The sequence below is a fragment of the Anolis carolinensis genome, chromosome 3 (genome assembly GCF_035594765.1).
Source record: "Anolis carolinensis isolate JA03-04 chromosome 3, rAnoCar3.1.pri, whole genome shotgun sequence".
In the NCBI taxonomy this organism is placed as follows: domain Eukaryota; kingdom Metazoa; phylum Chordata; class Lepidosauria; order Squamata; family Dactyloidae; genus Anolis; species Anolis carolinensis.
The window spans coordinates 276,562,878-276,582,359 of record NC_085843.1 but is presented as its reverse complement, the minus strand read 5'-3'; positions in this window follow the sequence as shown (position 1 = coordinate 276,582,359).

Here is a 19,482-nt window from a genome sequence, read left to right as displayed (position 1 = left end):
TATGGCAAAAACAAATATCCTCTATCCTATAGCTATGTGTGTGTGTTGGTTTTGTGTGCAGCCTAAATACAAAATTTTGTATTTGCTTTTATTTCACTTGTTTTCTAGTTATCAAGGTCCTTTTGACTTGCTAATTACCCCTCTGTTTTGTATCATCTTTAAACTTGGTAAACATTTCCTCTAAACTATTACTGATTAAAAATGTTGAATGATGCTGCCGACAGGACAGAATACTATGGCACTACATTTGAGACTTCTCCCCAGTTTGAAACATAGCCATTGATGACTTTGAACACAGCTTTCCAACCAAATATGGATCCAAATGATTATGTTTCCAACTATGTCACATTCAATTAGTTTTATAATCAAGATATCATATGAGAGTATGTTTACTGAATGAACTACAGTGTTTCTACCATTTACTTCTAAAAAAAGATATTAGATTGGTCAGGCAAGATTCACTCTTGATAAATTCATGCTGGCTCCTACTAAGCACTGCATTGTCATCCAAGTACTTGCAAACAGATGCTTTATAATCTGTCCTAATATTGTTTCTGGCTTTGGGATCTTCTTTTTTGGCCTTTTTAAGGGCAGGGAAAATGTTTGCTCTTTGAAAAGAGAACTAGTCATGAAAATGCTAACTTAGAAGCAAATTCCATTAATAATGGCCCTTCAAATGTCATGTCTATCACTGTACTTGGTAAGCTAGAAGCACATCAGTGAAATATGAATCTCAGCTTTCTTAAGACATCAAGAGAGAATTGCCAGATACTGTCTAAGGTTCTCTTTTGCTGCTTTTAGTCAGGCTATAAAGGCTTCTGGCTGTTAACAAAAAAAAAAAGATTAGGAAAGGACTAGTGTCATGTAAGAATAAAAAAACTCATTGCTTATATGCAGTAGTTTTTGAACTGCATCCAAGGAATCTTGTAATCTTAATGCAATTTCTCAGTTAGAAACTAAACAATGAGAAAGTTCTTGGAAATCTGACAGTTTGCACAACCCTAACAGTTTTTCTCTGCAGTGTGTAGCCATAGAGACCCATGCCAGCTGTGTTAGAAAGTGCACTCTATGTTCACTTGAGAGAACAGCAAAGCTCAATAGTTCAGTACAGGGAAACACTCTTTGCGAACAGAGCACGTCGCCTAGAATAGAGCAGGCTCTAGAAGTCTCTGGAAGGCACAGGGATACCATGGCATTGATCCTGATGTGGAAACAATCATTGTGAATTAGGATGTTAGAAAAACCACCGCTTTATTGTTTCAGTCAAGCCTGCCAGTATATCACTGCCAGAGAGCAGCAGATGCAAAACAGAGCCACTGCCAAAGACACTGTAAGGAAAGTGACAGAATGGGAGAACTGCAGAGTGCTGCAGAAAAAAAAAGATCAGACAAGCAGCAACCACAACAAAAAGCATTGGGGGCTTTTTGTATATCTGTGGCCAGAACTGAAGACAAAATAATTCTGCTGCATGAGTTTCACATCCAAATAGAACCAACAGAAGTACACATAACACCAAAGAAAAATATGCCCGATTTATATTATACTTTCCCTTTCTGACAGCATTCTGGTCATTGTCTATTTACATTTCCTGCTAAATTTTACTCCAATTATGGATTGTGGCAAAGAATACTATGGACAGCAGTATTTCCATATATTTAATGGTAAACAGAAATGGCTGTGTCATTTTCTAAAGCTATGATTCATGGTTCTCAGTAATGACATTCTTCAATCTTTGGTTGTGAGCTTCTGGATGCCCACCATGGGGAAAAATGGTGCCAGAATAGATAATACCTTGGTCCCATCCAGCAGAGCTCTTCTTATAGCATATGCCTATACCAGGTGGCACAAAAGACAAGTATTGGCAACCAAGTATTGATAAATTCCTCCTGTGTAAGCACTCATGTTGCATGGTGAAGTCAGTACATGTATATTTAGCATTACTTTCTCATTTTCCTCATCATCAGCCAGCCATGCTGCAATGAATAGCTTTCAAGGTTCAATTGCCTTCCGAACAGCAGGACCTCTGTTACAGAAGTGTCAGAAAGACAGCTCCTGGAGCAGGAAAGAGTGTCTCAGAAATTATTAAAAGCAGCTCATTCCTTCATGGTAACATTTTACTTGCAGAGAGGAATAGCTTCAAACTTGCTCATAATTCTCTGCAATTCAGTGTAGCTGAACAACAAAAATGCTAATCATATATACAACTCATATTCGGTCACCCTCGTGTAAATGCACACTTTTTCTTTTTTAGAAACCATCAAGGTCATCGATTTTGTTTCTCTTCAGCTCCTTACCACTACCTCTGTGAGTCAGTTTTTTGTCCTTGTCTTATATGCTGTAGTTTTTTTCTAGCAGAGGAAATCCAGGGAGAAGGATTTTGTCTCTATTCTCTTTTTCTTAAGCAGCAACACTATGGCAACAACACTTTTGGGACAACAGTCCTCCTGATTCTCACGCATTCATGGTTTTCTGTTAGCATGCAAAGGAATGGCTTGTTTGCACACAATGTTAAAAATGCAGTTTACAGTTCCAATGTGCATTTATACTGCCAATCTTTTCCAACAAAATAGATAAAGGAATTTTTCTTCCAGAAAATTCACTTCAATTTGCCCTCAGAAAAGAATTGAAATTAAATTTGGCATTAGCATATTAAGCAAAGTTGTTAAAAACGTGAAAATAAGCTTATGGAAACCTGATAAACCTTGCGCCTCTCACATTTTTTCAATGCTGTTCTAAAGGAAGTGGAATGATTTTTGTTACCATCTAAATACCCCTTTATTGAATTTGATAGAGGCATAAAAGCAAAATGATTATGTAACAGGGCAAAGAATGAGGCCATTTGGGAATCTCAGCCAAAGACCATGGATACACGCAAAGAGAAAACTTAAAGTACAGGTGTGCTTGTCCCAATATAATGTCAAACAATTTTCTGAAAAGGATGGCAGTCAAACTGGTAATCACAAATCCTTGTTCCTTTGTTCCCCAGTCATTTCCATCCCACTTTCAAGTTCTAAACTGCACAGATTTCTGCTTTGGATTATTCCAAAAGGGAGCCAAACACAACAAAACACATTAAGCATATCTGATGGGAGGGCAAAATACAACAAAATATAAAATACAGAAGTGAGACCTTTATTGGCCAACCAAATTTCAGAAAATGCATCATGCAAACTTTCAAAGCTTCACAGGCTTTTTCATCAGGCAAAGATAATAATAAAAAACCTTTATTTATAACCTGCCCTATCTCCCCAAGGGGACTCAGGGAGGTTAAAACTTTCATAAGAGAAGAAAAGTGACAATGGTAAGAGTCATCAGCCTACCTTCTGTCAGATGTTGTCAGTTAAGTTGGCATTCAGGAATTTCAGTATGGGCGGAGTCCTCTCTCATTACTGGCCATGTGGGGGCTGGGGTCAAAGGACAGGTAATAAAATCTGAACTTCCATCTGGAAGACTACACAATTCCCATTCCTGCTATACATGTCTGTTAAAAAAATCCAGTTGATTTCAATACTTTTAAATCAAAGAGTATAGGATTTCCACCTAAAGCATTATACTTCCGTTATACTTGTATAACAATGATCTACCTTATGGAGATGGAACACAAATGATGTACAGAATACATGGGAATTTGACTAAAGTACCACGCAAATCCATTTCTCAGCAGTATACTAATTTACCATGACATTAAATAGAGTAAAGGCTGCAACCCAATTTATTCTACTGCAGCAACAGATTTGACAATTCAGAAGACAGAGTGAACACCAGTATCTTTTTAGGCAAGAAATCTTGTGCTATAAGCTGACTTTTAAATTAGTTTGGACTATAATTCCCAGAACCCCACTGTTAACATGGTCAATGGCTATTCTGACTGGGGGATTTGAGGGAGAGGTAATCTCCCAAAAGGAACTTTTCTAAGATCAGGATTGTTCCGTCCCCCAGGACGATGGTTTGCCTTACCTATTGGTCGTTTGTTTGTTTTCCCTCCTTTACATTTTGTTTGAGCCTCTGGCTGCAAAAGCCTAGGAAAAGTGGCTTGGAATCTGCAAGAGCTGGCTGCAGTTTTCTTTGCAGTGATTGGTCAAAGAGTGCAACATCTTAGGACCGCCCTTTTTACCAGGGTCTAGTCTCCATTTTAGAGCTTCATTCTGGCTATAGTCTTCCAACGTGCTGGAGCTGTGCAAAGCTAACTGGGACAAATCATCCTCAAAACCAGGCCAATCTAAGCCTATCCAAATTAGATAAGTATTGAATTATATTGATCTGGAATAGGAAATCTAGTTAGAGGAGCAGGGTTATTCTGTCGCTTCTAGAACTAATCTTTGCTGTAAAGGTAGGGAAGGAAAGAGTTTCTCCTTCTAATATAGGCAGCGTGATTAGGGTATAGTGGTTTTATAATCACCTTTGCCTTCTGGAACCAGGGATAATTCTGCAACTAAAACCTATGGAAATTTGTTTCATTTTCTGCAACTTTAAGATCTGTGCCAGGTTTACAACCTTGTATGAATAAACATCCTTTTTTGAAGTTATCCAGACTCAGTCGTTCAATATCTATAGGACAGCTTATAGGGATTTGCAGTTCGCCCGGATAAAGGACAGCACGTTTCAGTTTTATAGTTTTTTATTGTCCGGCGGACGGCACAAGGATGTAAGGCTAGGATATTCCGTCCAGACTCTATGCTGTAAGCCAAGACTGACAGTACTTGATTGGACTATTGAACAAGTTTGTATAAGGCAGCTTCTAAATACCAACTGGCATACTGCATTGAGTAATCTGGTGATGGGCTGAAGAGAAGCAAAACCTAAAAAATATATTTATTTAGACTTAACACTCTTTGAGTTCAGCATGTGATTCTTTTAATTATAACACAATCGTATACACATTTCAGTAGATCTCCCATTATATTCAGCAAAGCCTTTTTCCTAGTTAGTACCAATGTGAAGATGTAGCATGTCTGTCTCTAGTCTTAATCACATCATGCTCAAAATTATTTCCCCCACATATCATGGGTGCATCTACACTGTAGAATTAATGCAATTTGACACCGCTTTTAAGTGCTATGACACAATGCTATGGAATCCTGGGGTTTGTAGTTTAATGAGGCATGTTATGCCGTAACAAGGCACCAGCACTCTTTGGCAGAGAAGGCTAAAAACCTTATAAAACTACAACTACCATGATTCCATAGTATTCAGCCATGGCAGTTAAAATGATGTCAAACTGCATTAATTCTACAGAATAGATGTACAGTGTTCCCTCACTTATAGCGGGGGTTACATTCCAGGACCACCCGCAATAAGTGAAAATCCGCAAAGTAGGGACACTATATTTTAATATTTATACATTATTTTAATAATTGCACTTTATTTTAGCAGTTACAATATACAGTACACCAGCAGAGAAGAAGAATGGAAGCTAAATAACCCTTTTTTATTTCCAACCCTTCCCTACCCACCCCCCTATTCCTTTATTTCTCCCTCCCCCCTTCCAAAACTCTTTGCACGCCGCAAAACCTAGTGAAACAGCAAAAATATCGCAATAAATGGTTACATTAATATTTATTGAAAACCCGCAAAACAGCGAGGGAGCGAAAAATGAACCACTAAATAGCAAGGGAAGACTGTACCCCATGATCTGGCCCCATCTCCACCAGCTATTTGCTAAAACAAAATTCAATCACACAAAGCCAAACCATGTGACAAAAATCATAGCTAATTCGGCCCTCAGAAAAAAAGCCAGAGAGCATACTTGTATGCCTATTTGTCCTTGTAAGCAAAATATTATATTAATCTTTTTTATAAAGTGTTCCACGAAATGGAGGCAGAAAATAATATAGTAAATTGCTACTGATGCTGAATAAAAATATAGAGCTATTTTTTGCTTGACTATAAATGTAAAATTCTTTATTATGAGCACCAGTAAGATCCAGCAATCGATGCATTTCTGTAGTCCAGTGAAATTTATAAATGTGACTTTTGCTGTTCAAGCAAGAGCATCTGCTTGCTGCTGACTGCCACAATAAAATGCACTCTGGGAGGATTCGGACAACATGGCTGTGGCTGATAACTATTATTACAGGGAAAAATATTTATAGACAAGGGTTTTTACTCTACTAACAATAATTCTACAAGGCCACAGTCTGACAAAATTCCTAGATCAGTAGGTTGGATTATGAAACCAGGGGATCAGCTTTCCTTGCAATAATTGGGGGTGGGGGTGGATGTCACGACCCAGGCAGCAGAGCACCAATAACCATACACAGAAGCCAGAATCTATCTAATATCTTTATTAAGGAAATATATAAAGTTAATAAAAGCAAGCGTATGAATTAGTCCAGGAGTAGACCTTTCAGGAAAGGTCAAAATTAGTCCAAGGAAACAATGTCCAATATGAAATATTAAGGTCCAAAGTTGTAATCCAATAACCGAAACACTCACTTGCCAAGCAAGTGAGGGGAGATGACAAGGTCCTTTAGTCCATGAACTTGAGCAAGGCTAGGAAATAACTTGATTCTTGGAACACAAGGCTTGATTCAAGGCAACAAGGAAACGAGGAGCAAGAATAGGATCCGTGGAATTACTTGGCGAGGTCCGGAAAACAAGGCAAGATCCGGAGAGTAAAACAAGGCTGGAAACGAAGGCTTGAAATCGGGAACAAGGCTTGAAACAGGAACGAGGCTTGGAAACGGAGTAGCTGTCCACACACGCTACTCCGGTAGCTGACGAATTGACTCCGCAAGATCCCTTTGTGGGTAAAACACCTAAATAGGGTCCCGTTTTCCCGCCAAAGAGCAGTTCTCTGGAGAACCAGAAACGAAAGCTATTCTCTGAGTCCAGATGTGTGACTCCTTAAAGTTTCCCATGGAAAGCAGACTTAATCAGCTGAATGCTTAGCAGCTATCCTCGCACTCCTGCGAGAGGCCGCTTGAACTCCCCTCTGTTGTTTACAAAACTCATGGCGAGAAAACGTAGGAGATTTAGGTTCAGGGCTTCTTTGACAGACTTCTGGAAGACAAATCTCTTGCAGGTACAAGGTTTCCAAATCTGGCTGGGAAAGTTCCAATTCTGACTGAAACGGTGAAAAACCCAAGTTTTCCTCTTCATCTAGCACCACAGTGCCAGGAACGGGACTACATGGCCCATGACTCATCACACTATCCCCCTCCTCAAGCCCCCTCTCAAACTGGGACTCTCTCCCCGAGGCGCGAGGCCGCGGCTTGGCGGGATAGGTCTGATGGAAGCGGCGGGTTAAATCGGGAGCGTGGACTGTGGAAGCGTCTTCCCAAGAGCGTTCCTCGGGGCCAAAACCCACCCAGTCAATGAGATATTGTAGGCGGCGGCGGTGAAAGCGAGAATCCAAAATGTCCTGAACCTCGAACTCCTCCTCCCCATCTACCAAAACAGGAGTGGGGGCCGGCCGGTCTGCATCAGGGCACACACCATCCGCCGGAAGGAGCAGGGAGCGATGAAACACTGGATGAATGCGCATAGAGCGCGGAAGTTGGAGTTTGAAAGTCACGGGGTTAAGTTGCGCCACCACTGGATAGGGGCCAATGAAACGGGCATCTAACTTCCGGCAAGGGCGATGGGAGGGCAAAAAACGAGTGGACAGAAGAACCCGGTCTCCTACCTTGATTTCGGGGCCCGGCTGGCGATGTTTGTCAGCGTGGCATTTATAGTTCTCCTTGGCTTGGTCCAGTTGCTGGAGCAAAAGTTGTTGCACCGCTGTGAGTTCCTGCAGCCAGTCCTCTGCTGCGGGAACTTCTGAGGTTTCAATGACTGGGGGGAAGAAACGTGGATGGAAGCCGTAGTTTGCAAAGAACGGGGTTTCTTTAGTTGAAGCCTGGACCCCATTGTTGTAGGCAAACTCTGACAGCGGTAACAGGGAAGCCCAATTGTCCTGTTGGTAGTTCACATAACAGCGAAGGTATTGTTCCAAAGTGGCATTGGTGCGCTCAGTTTGCCCATCCGTTTGGGGATGGTGAGCCGAAGATAAACGAGAGTCTATGCCCAATAGTTTTTGTAGTGCTTTCCAGAAACGAGAGGTGAATTGGGACCCACGGTCTGTGACCAAACTCTTGGGCAATCCATGCAATCTGAAAACATGTTGGAGGAATAGATCTGCAGTCTCTTTGGCCGTGGGAAGGCCATCACAGGGAATGAAATGGGCTAACTTGGTAAAAAGGTCCACCACCACTAGGATCGTGGTGAATCCACAGGAAGGTGGTAGATCGGTGATAAAATCCTCAGAAATTATTTCCCATGGGCGAGATGGGGTAGGGAGGGGATGTAGAAGCCCTGAGGGCTTTTCCCTTCTTGTCTTGGAGCGCTGGCATACTGGGCAGGTGTTGACATATTTTTCCACATCCTTGCGGATCTTGGGCCACCAGAAATCTCTTAGGATCAAATGCATGGTTTTGAATAGTCCGAAATGCCCTGCTGGCTTGCAGTCATGACACAGACGAAGTGCTTTTTCCCTGCCCGGCCCTGGGGGGATGTAAACATGATTTCTATAGCAAAGTAGCCCATCCTTAAGCGAAAAGGGAAAATGTAGCCCTTGGCGAAGTTGATCCTGTGCCCAGGCATCTGCTTGCTGACTAGCCCTGATTTCCTGAGCACAAAGGGGCCCTGGGGTAGAGGGAGTTGATTCAATGGGAGTGGATTTGGTGTTTCCCACCGTGAGCGTGGCAAAGTTCTCGGGTTGTAGCAGCTGGGACTCAAAGGTCTCCTTGCGCCCTGCAGCGTATTCCGGTTTCCGCGACAGAGCATCTGCTTGCTTGGTCTGGGCTGGGGTTACATAATGAATTTGGAAGTTAAAACGTTCAAAGAATAAAGCCCAGCGTTGTTGCCTCTGATTAAGCTTGCGGGCAGTTCTTAGATGCTCCAGATTCCGATGATCAGTATGGACTTCAATGGGAAATTTGGCCCCTTCTAACCAATGCCTCCAGGTTTCAAAGGCTGCCTTTATGGCCAATAGTTCCTTTTCCCAAATGGTGTAATTTCTCTCTGGTGTGGTCAATTGACGGGAATAAAAGGCACAAGGATGAAGATGATCTCCCACTGGTTGTAGGAGTACAGCCCCAATTGCCACATCGGAGGCGTCCGCCTGCACGACAAATGGGGTTTCAGGATCTGGGTGCTGAAGGATTGGCTGAGACGTGAATAATTTCTTTAGTTGCTGGAACCCTTTCTCTGCTTGATCTGTCCAGCGGAAGGGCTGTTTCCCACGGATGCAGCTGGTGATTGGGTCAGACCAGCGGGCAAAATCTGGAATGAACTTGCGGTAATAGTTCGCGAACCCCAAGAATCGTTGCACCTCTTTTTTGTTGGTTGGCGCCCGCCATTCCAATACTGCTGAAACCTTTGCCGGGTCCATGGAGAGCCCTAGTGGCGAGACGCGGTACCCCAGGAAATCTACCTCTTGTAGATCAAAAGCGCATTTTTCCAGCTTGGCATAAAGTCCATGATCCCGCAATCGTTGTAATACCATTCTGACGTGGTTCTCATGTTCTGATTGTGATCTAGAAAACACCAAAAAATCGTCCAGGTAGATGATCAAGAACCGATCTAGATAATCCTGAAAGATGTCATTGACAAAATGCTGGAACATTGCGGGAGCTCCACATAATCCATAATTCATAACTCGGGACTCGAATAATCCGAATTTAGTCTGGAAGGCGGTCTTCCACTCGTCCCCTTCTCTGATGCGAACTAGATTATAAGCCCCCCGAAGATCCAGCTTGGTGTAGACCTTGGCTCCTCAAAGTCGGTCTAGTAGGTCCGAGATTAAGGGCAGGGGATAGCTGTTCCGCTTAGTGATATTGTTCAATGCTCTATAGTCCACCACCAAGCGTAAGTCCCCTGACTTCTTTTTCACAAACATCACTGGGGAGGCGGCTGGGGATTGAGAGGGTCTGATGAATCCCTTGCGAAGGTTTGTCTCTATAAACTCCCTGAGAGCTTCTTGCTCCGGTTCAGTCAGGGAGTAGAGATGTCCTCGCGGGATCGGGGCCCCCTCCACCAAGTCAATGGCACAGTCATAAGGTCTATGTGGGGGTAATCTCTCGGCTTCCTTTTCATTGAATACATCCCAATACTCTGAGTACTTCTTGGGCAAGGTGATAATGGGTTCAGTGTCTGTGGCATGGCAGACCTTGGCTACAAGGCAATGGTTTTGGCAATATTTTGAAGCAAACTGCAGTTCTCTGTTGGACCAGGAGATGCTTGGGTCGTGAAGTGTCAGCCATGGAATTCCCAAAATCACAGGGAAATGGGGAACCTCGGTAACAAAGAAGGAAATCTCTTCCATATGTTCCCTTATCCACATTCTGGTGGGTTCCGACCACTGGCTTACGGGACCCGTCTTGAGGGGGCGGCCATCGATGGCTTGCACCACACGGGCATTCTTGAAGTCATGATATTGTAATCCCAGAGAGTCGGCATACTCTCTATCAATGAAATTGTTGGTGGCTCCGGAGTCTATCATGGCATGGACCATGACGGGTCCTTTTTTTGCTGACCACAAGGTGACCACTAGAAGAAACAGGACCCCGGTTGGCGGCTCTTGAGTGGGTTTTTTGACCGGGTTGGCGAGCCTCTCTACGCCCGGTCGCTGGCTTCCCCCGCCGGCTGTGCGCCAGCCGCCTCAGACGTCTTCGTCTCCGTGGAGGACGCCGCCGCCAGACGGGCGGCGGGCTTCCCTTTGGCTGGGCACTCTCTGGTGAAGTGGCCCCCGTTTCCGCAGTACCAACAGAGATTTAGGCGTTGGCGGCGGGCCTTCTCGGCGGCATCTAATCTGGGACGCACATTGCCCAACTGCATCGGCACCTCCTCGCTCCCTCTGGGGTATGGGGCTGGTGGCGGGGGTCTCCATACTGGACGCGGCTGGACGCCGGTGGGAGCGGGAGGTTTCACCCCAGCTCTACCGCTCTGGCCTCGGACCCATTGTTTTCTGTTGGCAAGCATGACTTCAGCTCGTAAACATTGATCAATGAGTGCTTCAAGAGAGTGGGGAGGATCCACCTTGGAGATTTCTTCCAGCATCTCAATGTTGAGACCCTCCCGAAATTGTCCTCTGAGGGCTACATCGTTCCAGCCGGTGTTGTGGGCCAGCACTCGGAACTCGGCTATGTACTGGGACAAGGGTCTGTCCCCTTGGGAGAGGCGCCGGAGTTTGTGGCCGGCTGCCTCCAAATTGTCCTCGATTCCCCAGGTCGCCTTAAGGTGGTCCAAGAAATGTTGCGCTGACCTTAGATGTGGGGAGACTTGGTCGAACAGTGCCGTCGCCCAGTTGGCCGCTGGCCCGTCCAAGAGACTGTATATCCACGCCACCTTGATGTCTTCTTGGGGAAACTCGGCAGCACGGGCCTCTAGATAAGCCTGGCATTGGCGACGGAAAACATGAACCTTAGAAGCTTCTCCAGAAAACTTGGTTGGCAACGCCATGGCCGGGAGACGGATTCCGCGCTCCTTCAAACCCCTTATTTCCCCATCCTGCGCATTGAGCTTGTCACGGATGCGGTCCACTTCGTCCTTGTCGATGGTGTAGCTGAGTGGCTGGCCACCCGGCACGGTTCCGGTAGACATACTGGCCTAGGTTAATTGGTGCTTAGGGTGGCGGAGTCAAACTGTCACGACCCAGGCAGCAGAGCACCAATAACCATACACAGAAGCCAGAATCTATCTAATATCTTTATTAAGGAAATATATAAAGTTAATAAAAGCAAGCGTATGAATTAGTCCAGGAGTAGACCTTTCAGGAAAGGTCAAAATTAGTCCAAGGAAACAATGTCCAATATGAAATATTAAGGTCCAAAGTTGTAATCCAATAACCGAAACACTCACTTTGCCAAGCAAGTGAGGGGAGATGACAAGGTCCTTTAGTCCATGAACTTGAGCAAGGCTAGGAAATAACTTGATTCTTGGAACACAAGGCTTGATTCAAGGCAACAAGGAAACGAGGAGCAAGAATAGGATCCGTGGAATTACTTGGCGAGGTCCGGAAAACAAGGCAATCCGGAGAGTAAAACAAGGCTGGAAACGAAGGCTTGAAATCGGGAACAAGGCTTGAAACAGGAACGAGGCTTGGAAACGGAGTAGCTGTCCACACACGCTACTCCGGTAGCTGACGAATTGACTCCGCAAGATCCCTTTGTGGGTAAAACACCTAAATAGGGTCCCGTTTTCCCGCCAAAGAGCAGTTCTCTGGAGAACCAGAAACGAAAGCTATTCTCTGAGTCCAGATGTGTGACTCCTTAAAGTTTCCCATGGAAAGCAGACTTAATCAGCTGAATGCTTAGCAGCTATCCTCGCACTCCTGCGAGAGGCCGCTTGAACTCCCCTCTGTTGTTTACAAAACTCATGGCGAGAAAACGTAGGAGATTTAGGTTCAGGGCTTGTTTGACAGACTTCTGGAAGACAAATCTCTTGCAGGTGCAAGGTTTCCAAATCTGGCTGGGAAAGTTCCAATTCTGACTGAAACGGTGAAAAACCCAAGTTTTCCTCTTCATCTAGCACCACAGTGCCAGGAACGGGACTACATGGCCCATGACTCATCACAGTGGAGCAGAAACACACTATTTGCACAAGCTTCCAATGATTTAGTGACAGTAATTGGCTTAGACAGATCACAGAGGACACACTAGCCTTATAAATTACACAGCCATGTTTTTGGAAACCTCATTATGACATTTAGTTTAAACCTAATCCCAGGATGAGATATGCTTTGGAGGTTATCTAATGGCAAACACAGACGCAAAACTATATGTGTTTATACTTTTTGAAAAAACAAACACTTGATTCATGAATATTTGCAATAAGAGAAAATCACTGTTTTCAGCCTAATTTGAGAGCCCAATTCCTGCCTTAGTTTAATTGCCAGAATCAATCAATAGTCTGTATGCTTTCTCCTCTTTTCTGCAGTGTTTGCATCCAGACCAGAGTTAACTCTTATATTGCTGTTTCAGTAGTCAGAACTTTAAACCAATTGCAAACTGAGACAAACATGGAAATTACATTAACATAACAGTTGTAGCGATTTAATTAAATCAAAGTATAAGCAAATAAAAAGGGGGTAAAAAGGAGCAAAAGTTCTCATTTCCAGCTCCTAAACTATGTATGCTTCAGCAGGCTATGAATTAATCATTTGAACTAGGCTAAGTACATAGAACAAAGTTGCTAACATGTCTGTAATGGGTATAATTCAGAGCTTCACAATTGGCTCAGAAAAGCAAGACCTAGTTTCTCCTCACTGCTCTAAAGCCACTCTTCTATAACACAATATTGAGAGCTGGACTTGAAACTCCTGGTAATGTTTCAAGCAACTATTAATACTGTATAAAAGAGCAAAAACTGCTGCATGTCAAAAGAGAAAGAAATATTCAGTATAACGCATAGGTGGAAAGTTTCACCAGATTACTGAAAGAGTTGTATTCAACACTGCAATCACATGCACATTTAGTCAGATATAAATCCCTCTGTATTCATTGGGATTTATTCCTGAAATACTCATTGTATTAAATGGTATTACAGACACTTACTTACTGGAAATTGAAATTGCAAAAACTGTAAGCTACTCTTAGTTCCCTTCGGAGTGAGATAGAGCGGGGTAGAAATATAGTAAATAAATAAGATATGAGCATGCCACAAAATGATCTAAGAAAAGAAACAGTGTGAAGAGCATGTGGAGATGGCAATACATATTTAAAATTAGTTTTTTACAGCACAATTGCACATAAAATGAACACAGTGAACTGCAATAATATTTTGAGCTTTGGAGTAAACACGAAAACAGTTTGCAAAGGTTCTGCCATTGTAGTACACCAGCTAACAGAATCAGAAAGCTGCCAGTTCAAATGTCACATCTATTGTGGAGCTATGTAGGTTACCAATCACTAAAAATATCTGTACAAAGGGAATAAGAACATCTAAGCATTCAAAAACACTATACAAATGCTAAATGTTATTACTGTTGTCTAAATTACTGTATATGTGATAGCAAGGAAACAGCAACACAATGTCCTGAAGCAGCTGCAGGAATAAGCATATATAGCTAATACATTTGTTTGGGACACAGGAAACCGCTTTATACAATAGAACCACAAGCCCATGTAGCTCAGAATTATCACCTGATGAGCCATGAACTGGAGAAACTGGAGAAACCAAGCATGCAAAATATGTACTCTGATACTGATCTACGGCTCCTCCCATAGCTCGCCTGTGACCAATTGAACTTCCTTTTTCAGTCTTCAACTTCCTATATTTAATTAATGGATTAGTATGTGCAAAGTGACCATAACTCCACACCACTCCCCTGAGTCTGCTGAATGACTCATCTGCCTCCTTCCAATTGTCACCTCCATTTTTCTGAACACTCTTAATTCTTTCCTCTTTTCAAGTCTTTTTTTCCTCCTTGCACTTTTCTTCAAGTTGCCATTGCTATTGCCCATTACCACCTTCCATTCTATGTTCTCCTCTTTCCATCAACACCCAATCCCTTCTTGCCCTTTTTCCTCCATAGATTTTTATACCCATTTTTTAATATATATTTTTTTACAATTTGGTATCTATCTGTGGTTTTAACAAGTTTTACAATTTTGTGCCTACCGTGGGAGAGATAAAGCAGGGTATACATGAATAAATATTATAATAATAATAATAATAATAACAATAATAATAATAATAATATCTGTCTGCTAATAATTTAAAACATTTGGCATATACATTAGCTGTGGATTTAAATGCTTTGTCCATAACAAAAATCCCATGAAACTGAGAATAACTTCATATTGCAGTCAGAGAGTTAAAGGGGCAAGAGGGCAAGCAGTTTTCCCAAGGAACAATTCATACACAAGGCGGCATTTCTACTAGACATTCTATAAAATTGCTGAAATCCAACTTCCAGCTGGTTGAGGGTGATGGGAGTTGCAGTACAAATCATTTGTCAGCTGCTGGATGGGGCACAACTGGCACTAAATAAACACCAGACCATATATACACTGCCATAGAGTGAATTTTAATTGCACTGAACTGGATGATATGATTCTAGCGCAGGCATAGGCAAATCGGCCCTCCAGTTGTTTTGAACTTCAACAGCTACAATTCCTAACAGCCTACTGTTTGGCACAAATCTGTCCATGCGAAGCAGATGAACATAGCACTGAACAAAACATGCAGAATAATCATAGGATGGCTTAAACCTACACCTGTTGATAAATTCTACAAGGTAGCTGGCATTGCTCCCCCCCCCCCCCCGGATGTGCGACAGGAAGTTGCTGCTAATTGCGAGAGAAATAAGTTTGAACACTGTGAAAACCATCCTCTGCATGGCTATCAGCCTTCTCCCAGTAGACTCAAATCAAGGAAAAGCTTCATGAGAACCACCACTCCTCTTTATGTTTCCCCAGGAACAGGAAGAGTATCTCTCTGAGCAGCTAAACCAGGAAATCCCAACTGGATGGCCCCCCACAAGGGTCTGTGTCCAGGGGCAAACCAAGAATGGGCAACTTGGAAGTCCCTGAACAGACTCAGAAGTGGAGTGGGCAGATCAAAAGACAACCTGGCAAAATGGCACGACCTAGAAGAATCCTTCACCTTGTGTGACTGTGGAGCAGAACAAACAACTCCGCATACGTATGCTTGTCCACAATGTCCTGCCTCATGCACAGAGGAAGAATTGATTAAAGCCACAATGTGGTCGCTGTTGCCCGTTTTTTGTCAAAAATTATTTAACCACTCGTGTTCCCTCTATTTTTATCAGTTTTATGCTTATTTATGCAATGCTTTGGACACGAAATAAATAACCCCTTAAGGACTGGACTACGTATAACTAACAATTTGGAAGGGCAAAGGAGACATCTGCAACTGCTCAACATACCGCCCAGTAAGCTTATTGTTTCACGCAATGAACACATTTGAAAGAATACTGGACAAAAGGCACATCAGGAAAAGAAGAAACCATTGCATTCCTTGATCTCAAAAAAGCATTTGATCGGGTCCCCCATGACCCAATCCGGCAAGCACTATGGTCACATGGAATATCAGAAGACTATGTAACATGGATAAAGCGACTATACAATAATACAATAAGTATGGTCCGTGGCCATGCAGGGATTTCACCACCTTTCAAATCACTGTTGGCGTGCATCAGGGATCAGCACTATTCATACTCTGCATGGACATTGCTACAACAGATTTACAGACTATGCATCTCTGGACACGCCTATATGAAGATGGAATAACACTTGTCCATCAAAAATGTGCAGCCCTCCAACAATAACTGTAGATATGAAGTGATAGAAAATGGACTTCAACTGAACAGGCCGAAAACAGAGTATCTGAAATGTGGCCTCCAAACCGGATCGATCCTCTATAGCTCAGAGTGCTGGCCAGCAACAAAGAAACAGGAAGAAGCCCATAACACAATGGAAATGAAAATGCTGAGATGGACTCTTGGCTTGACACTTCTCGACCATGTGCCAAATGATGACATCCATCCATCAAAGACTAGGAATAAAAGCAGTCAGTAAGAAAATGCAAGAAGAAAGACTAGGGTGGTAAGGCCATGTTGTGAGAAGAGAGCCAACATCAGTAGCGCAAACAATACTACATTTGGACAAAGGCCAAAGGAAAGATGGACACCGTCAACAAAGACGTGTGTGTGCTGCAGACGTGAGACCTAGGGAGGCCCAAAACGAATCCGTGTAGAAACAAATGACAGTCACAATGCTAACCCTTCCATGGCAAAATAGCTTAGAAGGAATCTTCTAAGATACATAGGTGGATGGATAAATAGATAGATGGATGGATGGATGAGATAGATAGATGGATGAATAGACAAATGGATGGATGAATGGATACTACAGCTCTACATTTGGAGATTGCAGGACAGTGACCATGTGGACAAAGGCCAAAGGAAAGATGGACACCATCAAGGAAGATGTGCATGCTGCCAAGATAAGACTTGAGGAGGCCCAAAACAAAGCTCTGTGTAAACATATGACAGTCTCAATGCTAACCCTTCATGGGAAAATAGCTTAGAAAGAATAATAGAATCATACAGTTGGAAGAGACCTCGTGGGCCATCCAGTCCCCCTGCCAAGAAGCAGGAAAATCACATTAAAATCACTCTCAGCAGATGACCATCCAGCCTGTTTAAAACCCTCCAAAGAAGCCTCCACCACACTGAGACAGAGAGAGTTCCACTGCTAAACAGTTATCTCTCATAGTGAAGTTCTTCCTAATGTTTAGATGGAATCTCCTTTTCTATAGTTTGAAACCACTGTTCCACATCCTCCAGCGCAGCAGCAAACAAGCCTGCTCCCTCCTCTCTATGACTTTTCCCCTATTGAAGGAACTAGCGGAAGTTATTTCAGAACCACTGGCAATTATCTTCGAGAGTTCTTGGAGAACGGGAGAAGTCCCAGCAGATTGGAGGAGGGCGAATCTGGTCCCTATCTTCAAGAAGGGAAAAAAGAACGACCCAAACAATTACCGTCCGGTCAGCCTCACATCGATACCAGGCAAGATTCTGGAAAAGATCATTAAGGAAGTGGTCTGCGAACACTTAGAAACAAATCCGGTCATTGCTAATAGTCAACACGGATTCACCAAAAACAAGTCATGCCAGAATGGGGGACACCTGGCTTGACAGCAGTTTGTGCGAAAAAGACCTTGGAGTCCTCGTGGACAACAAGTTAAACATGAGCCAACAATGTGATGCGGCAGCTAAAAAAGCCAACGGGATTCTGGCCTGCATCAATAGGGGTATAGCGTCTAGATCCAGGGAAGTCATGTTCCCCCTCTATTCTGCCTTGGTCAGACCACACCTGTAATACTGTGTCCAATTTTGGGCACCGCAGTTGAAGGGAGATGTTGACAAGCTGGAAAGCGTCCAGAGGAGGACGACTAAAATGATTAAGGGTCTGGAGAACAAGCCCTATGAGGAGCGGCTTAAAGAGCTGGGCATGTTTAGCCTGCAGAAGAGAAGGCTGAGAGGAGACATGATAGCCATGTACAAATACGTGAAGGGAAGTCATAGGGAGGAGGGAGCAAGCTTGTTTTCTGCTGCCCTGCAGACTAGGACACGGAACAATGGCTTCAAACTACAGGAAAGGAGATTCCACCTGAACATCAGGAAGAACTTCCTCACAGTGAGAGCTATTCGGCAGTGGAACTCTCTCCCCCGGACCGTGGTGGAGGCTCCTTCTTTGGAGGCTTTTAAGCAGAGGCTGGATGGCCATCTGTTGGGGGTGCTTTGAATGCGATTTACTGCTTCTTAGCAGGGGGTTGGACTGGATGGCCCATGAGGTCTCTTCCAACTCTACTATTCTATGATTCTATGATTCACATTGATATATGGCCCTCATCATGTCTTCTCTTCTGCAGGCTAAACATGCCTAGCTCTTTAAGCCGCTCTAGTAGGGCTTGTTCTCCAGACCCTTGATCATTTTAGTTGCCCTCCTCTGGACACATTCCAGCTTGTCAACATCTCCCTTCAATTGTGGTGCCAATTTGGACACAGTATTCCAGGTGTGGTCTGACCAAGGCAGAATAGAGGCGTAGCATGGATTATCTGGATCTAGACACTATATTCCTATTGATGCAGGGCAAAACCCCATTAGCTTTTTTTAGCCACCGCAATACATTGATGGCTTATGTTTAACGTGTTGTCCACGACTCCAAGATCTTTTTCACATGTACTGCTGTCGAGCCAGGCATCCCCCATTCTGTATCTGTGCATTTCATTATTATTATTATTTTGCCTAAGTGGAGCATCTTGCATTTGTCTCTGTTGAACTTAATTTTGTTAGTTTTGGCCCATCTCTCTAATCTGTTAAGATTGTTTTGAATTCTGCTGGAAGATGAATAGATCGATGGATAGACAGACAAATAGATCAGTGGATAAGTAGAGAGATGGATGCATGGATGTATGTCTGTATGGATAGATAGGTGACTGAATATATAAAGAGATGGATGGATGGATACTACAGCCCTGCGTCTGGAGATTGCAAAAGCCGAAGGAAATATGGATGGACACCATCAACGAAGGAATGCGTGCTGCCAACATGAGATCTGTGGAGACCCAAAACAAAGCCCTGTGGAAACAAATGACAATCACAATGCTAACCTCTTCATTGGGAGAATAGCCCAGAAAGGAGGAGGAGAAGCTACACTTCTCTCCCGACTTTTTCTTCACATTTTCCCCTCATTTTATAATTTCTGAAAACCCAAATCCCTTCTAAATTCCCCACCTTGTTTTTAGAAGTCCCCTCCATTATTATTATTTATCTTTCTAACCGCCCTCCACCCTTTCCAATCTCTCGTTTTCCTGTTTCTTTTCCCCTCCCTTCACTTCAAACTCCCCTCAGGCAACAACAGCCGCCATTTTCCCTTCGCTCCTCCTCCCCGCTCTGATTCTCCTTACGCCCCGCCCACTCCCCGTCCCGACCAATCGCCTTCGTTCGCCAAGGCAGGGGCGGGCAAGGA